At 34.4% G+C, this 8,733-nt stretch overlaps 1 pseudogene; it reads left to right on the forward strand.

Annotated features, from left to right (window-relative positions):
• The first annotated feature begins 5,599 nt into the window (after positions 1 to 5,599).
• Positions 5,600 to 6,527, forward strand: LOC126498607 (olfactory receptor 5B3-like; annotated as a pseudogene).
• Positions 6,528 to 8,733: the final 2,206 nt, after the last annotated feature.

Raw genomic sequence — 8,733 nt, forward strand, 5'->3', positions numbered from 1 at the left:
GAATATGGCATTTAAAATATTTTAATAACTTAGGACTTTTCATGACAAGGAGACACGTCTGCTCCTGGCAGCACCAGCTACTTCAAGAGGAAGATGGGCATCGAAGAGGATCCTTATGGAGTTGGATAGTCATTTGGGCAAGAAACTGCTCTTGCCTGGACTGTTGCATAAACTGGACACAGAGAACCCTCAGAGAGAGGACTGCTGAACTTGCCTAAAGGTGAGATGGTCTTTCGGGGTTCCTGATTCATGAAAGAGTCTACAAGACATTCTACAGAACACAGCAGAAAGTGACTGAACTGTCTTTAAAATTTCCTGCTTCATGGAAATGTATCTGGATACCATGGGCCTGTAGGCCGAAGATGGATGCCCCAACGGTACAGAGGAACTTTGGGTGACTGTCCAGGCAGCGAGATGTCTCTGTCATTTCTAGAGTTTTCTTATTTCTTGTTTACTTAGATAATATTATATCCTTCTGGAGTCTTTGATGGAGTTGAAGAATAAATAGTTATAGTTTTCCTTAGTTATGATAAGAGATAAAATAGATATAAATATTGTAACTGTAATTCTTACTTGATAACTGTTTTGTTATATGTAATTTTACTATGCTAAAGTTAAAGCCTTTCTTTTTTGTTTAAACGGAAAAAGGGGAAATGATGTGGGAATGATTTCTTATTAATAAAGAAACTGCCTTGGCCCATTTTATTGGATAGAAAATTAGGTAGGCGGAGTATACAGAAGAGAATTCTGGGAGAAAGAAGGTTAGAGGAAGAGTCACCATGATGCTCCCGCTCCAGACAGACACAGGTTAAGATCCTCCCTGGTAAGCCAGCTCGTGGGCTACACAGAATATTAGAAATGGGTTAGAACAATATGTAAGAGCTAGCCAATAAGAAACTGGAACTAGCCGGGCCAGGCAGTGTTTGAAAGAATACAGTTTCCATGTAATTATTTCTGGGTATAACCTAGCCATGTGGGCGGCCGGGTGCCGGGGACGCAGCCCCGCCGCTTCCTATTTCAACAAAGTTTTTTAAAAATATTGGTCAATATAAATTAGCATATATTTTGTAAAAAGTGAAACACAATATTCTGTATAGTACTATAAAGGACATTACATAAAAATAATCAAGAATCATTAATATTATAGCAAGTTACAGTTGGCTAGGAACAAGAAGCTGAGATGTGTTATTGGGCACAAAGGTTACTATAGATAACAATGATGTATTATGTTTTTGGAAAGACTAGAAGAAATGAAAATCCTAGAATGAAGGATTTTGAAAGTTTTTACTTAGACTAGAAGAAATGAAAAGAAAATTCTAGAACAAAGGATTTTGAAAGTTTTTTTACCATAAAGAAATAGTGCTTAAGCAGACAGGCATTCTTAATCTACATTGAACTTTTACAAATGAGGTTATGTATAGAGATATTGCACATGGTACCTCATTTAATATGTATGACTTTTATATTTTCATTTATCTATTAAAAAGGAAATTTAACTTCTAACATACAGAAACTAGTTTGTTCCCCAAGGTAGGTTAATTGCTTTTCTCTTAAGAAGACAGAATGCACATCTTCAGATACACTCTAGGGGAACTCTCCAGAGCTCTCTAAGTGTCTATAATTCTCTACTTCTCTATGCACTAGCCTCTGAAATCCCAATGTGGCACACCAGGGGACACACTGCTTGCTATTATCATCAGATGTTTATTTTCTGAATGGCAGTCATTGTTAACACATGCAGGTCTTTGAACTAACCTGAAGATCAGCTATGGGCCTTCAAGTAAGCTGAAGGAAAACACTAAAAAAAATCCCATTGATTAACTCCTTTCTGGCAAATTTTTTATGGGTTTTCTTACAGACTTCTGTTTTTTATATACAGACACAACCTGTGAACTATGGGAGAGGGGTAATATTGTCTGGTTTTCTGTAGTATGTATTCATTATAAGGAGGTAAGTGACTCTTCCAAAGGAAGAGGAATAATACATGGTGAATTCAGAGCTTACTCTTTGCAGAAGTTCTGTCTTACCCTCTTCTTTTAGACAAGATTGAAACATTGATTGGGGGATAATGCTCTTCTACACTGTAAAGATTTGTCACTTGTATTAGTTTAATAAAACACTGATTGGCCAGTAGCCAGGCAGAATGTGTAGGTGAGGAAACCAGAGTAAGAGATCCTGGTAAGAGGAAAGGCAGAGATATAGTCTTCAACCAGAATGAGAGGAAGCAAGATGAGAATGCCCTACTGCAAAAAGGTACCAAGCCACATGGCTAAATATAGATAAGAATTATGCATTAATTTAAGTTATAAGAGGTTGTTAGTAATAAGCCCAAACAGTAGGCCTAACAGTTAATAATTAATAAAAGCCTTTGTGTGTTTATTTGGGACTAATAAGCTTCCATCTACATTAGTGAGAAGTATGATTCCTGAAAGGAAATGGGCTATGTACACCTACTACAAGTTACTTGAAAACAGTTGTTTAAAAAGAGTTTTGAGGGCTAAAACAATTTAAAAGCTAAGGGTTGTTCTTCTAAAACTGAGTCTAGGTATAGATGTCAAAATACTGCAGAAGACAATGATTCATATACGCTATTCTCAGAGTATGAAATGTAATTTTGTTGATGTATCTTTATTTTCATCACTATATGTTAAATTTACTTGGCGATTAAAAAAACAACCAAAATATACAAACCCAGAAGATAAAATAATCTTTCTGCACACAGATAAAGGATTAGAAATAAGCAAATATTCTCTCAACCACATTTTAACACCTATGTTATGAGCTCAGGCTCATTGCTGGATGGAAGCTTTAACTCTTGCATCTTGAGTGTTTTTCATACTGCTTACAAAAATTGAGATTACCATTAACTTCTTAGTTTTAGTTTTTTTCCTACAAATAATGTAGGAAACGGTACTTTCATTTCTACTTTTCACACTCACACACACAAACACAGCCTTTGTAGATAATACAGCAAATGATAGAAGGCATCATATGACATAGGACTGGCAACTAAAATGTTTGCAGGGTATATGTACATAATTAAAGTGGACAAATTTTCATGTAAATAATCACAGGGAAATAACAGAGTGAATAGTCTTCCAAATATGTGAAGCCAAACAAGAAAGTTTAAGTATTGTTAGACCATAAGAACACTATGTCTATGAGATAAACAAAGCTCATATGCTAGGAACTTGGGCTCCAGAATCTCTGTTCTTTCTGTGGGGTGATGTTCAGAGAAAAGTAAAACTAAAAATTAGCAAAAGAGGAATGTATTACCTAAAATTATTGATTATAATAATGAAACTTTTAAAAAGAATGGTGACAAACATTGATATTATTAGAGTAAAAACAAACTAAGATTCATGACAAGGCACAGAAAATCCCAGGGACCCAAATGCAGAAAGAACAATTTGAAGTAAAAGTTCTCAAGATTTAAGCTTACTCAGAACTAAAGCCCTGTATGCTATTTTCATATAGTAATGACAATATCAGTAGTACTCACTAAGGCTTGCTTATTAACCATTTTCTTTTTTATAATTTTTATTGATTTTATTGAAGTATACATTTTTCTTTGCTCGCCTCCCTTACTTCACTTCCTCTTCCCTCCCCTTCAACCCTCTCACATGGTCCCCATGCTCCCAATTTAATCAAGAGATCTTGTCTTTTTCTACTTCCAATGTAGACTTGATCCATGTATTTCACTCTTAGGGTTCTCATTGTTGTCTAGGTTCTCTGGGATTGTGAAACTACAGGATGGTTTCCTTTGTTTTATGTCTAAAAGCTACTTATGAGTGAGAACATATGGTATTTGTTTTTCTGGGTCTGGGTTACCTAACTCAGTATTATGTGTTCTAGCTCCATCCATTTGCCTGCAAATGTCAAGATGTCGTTATTTTTTTCTGCTGTGTAATACTCCATTGTGTATATATACCTCAATTTCCTTATCCATTATTTGGTCAAGGGACATTTAAGTTGTTTCCAGGTTCTGGCTATGACAAACAATGCTGCTAGGAACATAGTTGAGCAATGTCCTTGTGGTATGATTGAGCATTCTTTAGATATATCCCCAAAAGTGATACTGATCTCCAAAATATACAAGGAACTCAAGAAATTGGTCATCAAAAGAACAAATAATCCAATAAAAATGGAGTATAGACCTAAACTGAGAATTCTCAACAGATAAATCTAAAATGACTGAAAGACATTTAAGGAAATGCTCAATATCCTTAGCCATCAGAGAAATTCAAATCAAAAGAACTCTGAGATTCCATCTTATGCCTGGAAGAATGGCCAAGATCAAAAACATTTATGGCAACTTATGCTGGAGAGGATGCATTGCCTTTGATACACTATTATACTTTCACAATAATACCCCAAGTAGGTCTTTATTTTGTAGATGGCTATACGGTGTTTAGAATAGTTAGGTACTTTCTAGGTAGTCATTGGATGATCTCAATATGTATCTCTTCTAAGAACTTGAGCCCTCTGGGTTTAAGTTAATGTTTTTTTTTCATTATAAACTGCTTCTGAGGTTGAACACTTTTCTAACATACCTGTAAGTTCAAAAAATCTATTATGTACAATATTTAGAAATATTGATTCAAGATAAAGCCTTAGTTGAACTAATCATAACTTCTTGGTTCTGGTTATATCCTTATCACTGTATGGAGATTTGCTACATTAAAGGCATGGCAATGTGTGTGCCAAGAAAAGTTAAAGTGCAATTAAAGCTCATTACTCCATTCAGAACCTTTTAGTACTCAGAACAAACATTTCACAGTTTTGCAGAACTCATTTACTTGATTTTTAATGAGAACAACTATATAGTAACCAAGATTATATTTAAATTATAACTAAATTATAATTAAAATTAATATATATATTAATTACACTCAGTTCACTGAAAATAAACAGAAGAAAAACTATTCATTATAGTTAAGGTAAGTTATTTTTGATCATTAGCTTGCAATGGGTGAAAATATTCAAAACAAAAATTGGAAATTATGTTATTCAAATATGTAGGAAATTTTTTTTATCTCTTTTGCTTCAAAATTTAGATGGATGTAGCAATTTATCAAAGTCATTATGTCATTGACAGAGAACAGGATGTTTCTATAGTTTTTTTTAGCACAGCACCTAGTAATGTTAGTTTTACAGAGCCCAAGAAAAGTGAACCGGCACATAGATAAATTAAAATGAATCATTTCACACATTTATTAAGCTTTCCGCATCTGGTTAACACACACATATAATTTATATAAATAATTTTTATTTTGGTAGAAAATGAATTAAGATTTTTACAGATTCTAATTCCTTTAAGAACCTATTCTTAAAGTTTTTTAAAAAATAATTCTATGTGTATTGTTGCTTTACCTACATGTATGTCTGTGCACCATGTGTGTCTCATGCTTGAAGTAGCTAGAAGAAGGTGTCAGATCCCCTGGTACTGGAATTACAGACAGTTGTGAACTGTTATGTAGGTGCTGAGTCATTTGGAACAGAAAGCCAGTACTTACAACTGCTGAAACATCTCTCCTGCCCCTTATTTTTCTCTCTTTTTAAAAATTGTTTAAGGTCTCATGTTGACTAACTGATATCATTGATGGAGAACAATACAGAAGTGACATTGTTCATCCTGCTGGGACTCACCAATGACCCACACCTGCAGCTTCCCATCTTCATCATCTTCCTCTTCATCTATACCATCACCCTGGTGGGGAACCTGGGGATGTTCCTATTGATTCTCTTTGACTCTCGGCTTCACACCCCCATGTACATTTTTCTCAGTAACCTGTCTTTAGTGGACTTTTGTTACTCTTCAACGGTCACTCCAAAGGTCATAGCTGGATTCCTTTCAGGAGACAAGATCATGTCCTACAATGCTTGTGCCTCTCAGATTTTCTTTTTTGCAACCTTTGCCAATGTGGAGAACTATCTTTTGGTCTCAATGGCATATGATCGCTATGTAGCAGTATGTAAGCCCCTACACTATGCCACCACCATGACAACAAATGTATGTGCATGTTTAGTCATTGGTTGCTTTATCTGTGGTTTCCTGAATGCTTCCATCTATACTGCGAATGTTTTAACTCTCTCCTTCTGTGTGTACAATGTGGTCCATCATTTTTTCTGTGATATTCCAGCAGTCATGCTTGTATCTTGCTCTGATAGACATGTTAATGAACTAGTTCTTATTTATGTGGCCAGCTTCAATATTTTTTTTTGCTCTTATACTTATCTTAATATCCTACACGTTCATTTTTACCAACATTCTAAAGATGAACTCTGTTGCAGCATATCGCAAAGCTCTCTCTACTTGTGTCTCCAATTTCACAGCTGTCTCCATTTTCTATGGGACACTCATATTCATGTACTTGCAGCCCAGCTCCAGTCACTCCATGGACACTGACAAAATTGTATCTGTCTTTTACACCATGGTCATACCTATGTTGAACCCTCTAGTCTACAGTCTAAGAAATAAGGAGGTGAAGAATGCATTCACAAAGATTGTATTGAGGTCAAAATAATGCTGAAGCTTTAATTTTAACTTTTTGGGATACACACCATCTGGAATAATTTCTCTCTTCTTAACTCTATACTGAATCACATATTTCCCTGCTACATTGAATTCAATAACTTGAAGTGACATCTTTATCCCTGCAATGTGTGTTCCTGTCAAAAAGATGACATTTTGTTCAGAAGAGTGAAACCTGAATAAAATATGTGTAATAAATTTAGGATAGATTGTGAAAAACCTAAATTATTACATTATCATAATTAATCACTTTTTATGCAATATTTTCCTGTTACATCAATATAAATCTATGTATACAGGTGCATTGAGCAAACAGTTAAAGGGAAGACTTATACAAATGGATGTCAGAAAATTCTCAGAATAAAATGTAACATGAATTTGTGTTATATGCCTACCTTTGTGTTCATTTAATTGTGCTAATTTCATAGAGATATCCAAATGAACATAGAAAACATTTAATGTTGTTTAATGACTAGAATATGAGGTTATATTTAAAGAGTTCTACTTGAAACAAGCAGAGTTACTTTAAAAATGTCAGTTTTCCTCATCATCTAACCCAAGGAGTACTGATCTGGATAAACTAGGAAGTTGTGGAAAAAGGAGTTACCCCCTTCTTTAAATTAGTTATTAAGTGATATTTATCATCTTTCTTCTCCCATACCCACTCATTTTCTCAGTTTCCAAGAATACAATAATTATAGTTTTTCCTCATCATTGTCAGGTATTTGAGCTCAAGTTGACTCATTCAGCTCTACCTCCGGACTGTTTATCATAGAACTGGTTCAACATAGGTCTTACCATCTTTCCTAATCTCATGAATTTAGAGCAAAAACAATTAATCTGCAAAGTTTGGGAGATTACTCAGTGGATAAAGAGCTTGCTGTACAAATACGAGTTTCCATCCCTAGCAGTTATGTGAAATCTGATAAGTATGCCCGGTATCTGGAATCCTGGGATATGATTAACATAACTACTACATATAATTTTAGAGAGAACCCATATTCTGCTACTAAGAGTTCAAAAGAAATAAAATGAGTTTGGACCCAACAACAAATCATGGCACTACACAATCCTTCCAGTGGTTATCATAATACTCAGGGAATGGAAAGAAAATATAGATGTTCGCAGGTGATGGTACAATAAAGAAAATATAGTACTCAAATATTTTATATATAATAATGATACATACAAATATTCAATTATTTTTAAACAACATTAATGTGACTTGTGATCAATAAGGCTTAATCAGGGATGGGGAGAATATGGAACAGAAGATAGTTAGGTAAATGAAGGGTGTGTGAAACCACCAAGTAGAAACCTACTTCTTTTTGCTTCAATTTTTTTCTTTTTTTGAGATTATAATATAATTATATCATTTATTACTCCTCTTTCCTACTTCTAAACTTTTACATATACCCCTTTCTATTGTCTTGCAAATTCATAGCCCATTTGTTATTGCATGCATACATGAGTATATATATATACATGAGTATATATATACATGAGTATATATATACATATATATATATGTTTATATTCCTAAATATACCAGTTCAGTCCATTTAATGTTACTTGTATGTATGTTTTCACGCCTTGGTACTGCATATCAAATTGGGAAGCTGCTCCCTAGGTAAAACTACTTTTATGATCCCAATTTTTCTCAGGAGCCTATAGCTGTTTCAGTAGGCTGGAGGCACTGTGGGTTTTTCTATGTCCACTTTGGCATGTTCATTGTTACAGTTTTTCAGTTCACGTGTGACCAATTATGTAGGTGATGCTTCATGAATGTGGGTTTTGATGTTACTAGGAGACAGAATCTCATAGAAAACTCCCTGATTCTGTATCTTACACTCATTCCACATCCTCTTCAACAAGGTTTCTGAGACTTAAGGGCATGAATGTTTTGTATATGTATTTACTGGGATGGGGTTTCACAACTGTACATTTTCATTGGTTATGGTTCTTGGTCTTCATGAAAGGAGACTGAAGGGGAATATCAGGACGCAAGTAAAATCATATGGAAAATAGCAAAAGGGGGAACTTTAGGGTGAAGATAGAGAGAGAAGAAAGAGAGAGGTGTATAAAACAACTATTATGAAGTCTGAAAAAGTCATAAGGAGCCATATTATTAATTATTTACTCAAACAAACCCTACAATATACATAATTATATATACATATATATAGTCATACACACAC

Source organism: Alexandromys fortis, unplaced genomic scaffold (assembly GCF_014885135.2).
Source record: "Alexandromys fortis isolate MF-2015 unplaced genomic scaffold, M_Fortis_MF-2015_v1.1 scaffold_3, whole genome shotgun sequence".
NCBI lineage: Eukaryota > Metazoa > Chordata > Mammalia > Rodentia > Cricetidae > Alexandromys > Alexandromys fortis.